Raw genomic sequence first — 1,958 nt, forward strand, 5'->3', positions numbered from 1 at the left:
GAAATTCATAAAAAAATTTTCTGCTAATACAAGATCATTCATAAGCGACAATCTTTATCAAAAAAAAAATGTCTTCAAGCAAATCAAATTAAATTTTTATGAGCGTTTGAATTTCATATTTTTACAAGATTGGATATTCATTCCATTTCTCACGTATCGGATTTTGTTATTCCGTTGTAATTACTTTTATTTTCATTTTCTATACACCATACAATTTTGAAATTATTTTGACTCTTTTTGACCTGTTTACGGACATTGTCAGTTTTCAAATTGTTTAGTTTTTTTTCCTATAAATATCAATGCAAATTTATTTGTTGGGTAAAAAAGCGTGAAAATATAATGCAAGGCTCTTGATTTATTGTTACAACAGCAGTTGAAAAATATTAAAAATATATAGGCACAATTTTTTTTTTATAAGCATTTAAAGTTCGAATTTTTACGAAATATATCAAATTTAAAATCTAATAATTATTTTTAGTTAAAAATGTATAAAATGTTCATCTTTTATAGCTAAGGATTAAAAATTCAAAACAAAGTCCCACGTAAATATCATTTAGGATGACAGACCGTTTTCGCTCAGAATCGATTTTCTTATACGATATTATATATGATATTATATCATTGAATTCAAATTTAACACCATCCATTACAGTGACCAGGGCCGTATTTAAGGGGGAGCTACAGGGTACTGTTGCCCCGGGCGGCCAATTTTTGACACATTTAGGGGGGTGGCCAGGCGCCGGTGTATATTATATGCATAACATTTTTTTTGGTAAGAATTTGCTTGAGTAACTATACTTGGATTTTTTGCATTGCATGACTATGATACGGCCATTTGACGTCATTCAACTGATTTGTCAATCAATGATAACTACTAATTTTTGTAATTTTTTTTATGCTAAAATGCACTTTACCACGCTCCTTCGAATTTAAATTTTAAAAGACATGTTTTATAACGCTGATGATTTCGAAACTGTTTAAATTTTTTTGCGGAAACCATTATTTTGGAAGTTATAGCTATCCAAAGTTTGCGATTTTACGTTTATACACATGCGCGTAACACTACTTTAATGCTGCGCGGGGGAACTCGTGTATAATATATAATAAATATATAATATACTTATATTACAGGTATGGCTTTTCAACAAGATTGTTTAATTCTGAAGGCTACCCAAGGTGGTTTTACACAGAAAATCGGGGGATGTTTTCGAGTTTTTTGTTCGAGCGCAGTACATTATGTGTTTTTTAACAACCTTGTTTAATTCCGAGGCCTGCCCAAGGTGGTTTTACACAACAAATCTAGGCATATTTTTTTTTTTTTTTGGTGCTAAAAATTTTTATGGTGCTGCACGTGGCAGTCAAGTAGCGTTGCCCTCATGCGCATAAACGTAAAATCGCAAACGTTGGATGGCTATAGCTATAGTTATATATAACTACCAAAATTTTTAAATTCGTGAGGGGCATGGTTAAGTGCATTTAAGTGGTAAAGTGGTAAAGGGCATGGTTAAGTGCATTAATTTTGTTTCTTTTTTAATAGTGTACAATTTTATGTTGTTATACGTTTTGACAGTAATTAAAATAATGCATCATCGTGGTCTGTTTTTAACAAAATGTTCATAAATAAATAACTATAACTAAACGATTAAAAAATGAATTAATTATTTTTTTTTAGGGGGGGGAGGGGAGTACAAATATTGTTGGCCCAGGGCGCAAAAATTGTAAATACGGCCCTGACAGTGACCCGTTGGCCACTTGTAACCTACTGTACAGCAGAGTGACATCCACTTACCCACTTTTTTTTTATATTTATAATTATTATTACTATGATTAGTAATTTATTTTTATTTAGTACCTACCTACATAATATCAACATACGGTAGGTACTAGGTTCAACTAGTTTTAAAAAACCAATATAATTGCATGGTCAACACCGTAAGGGACAGCTAGTATAATTATAA

This window comes from Acyrthosiphon pisum, chromosome A2, assembly GCF_005508785.2.
Source record: "Acyrthosiphon pisum isolate AL4f chromosome A2, pea_aphid_22Mar2018_4r6ur, whole genome shotgun sequence".
NCBI classification, from domain to species: domain Eukaryota; kingdom Metazoa; phylum Arthropoda; class Insecta; order Hemiptera; family Aphididae; genus Acyrthosiphon; species Acyrthosiphon pisum.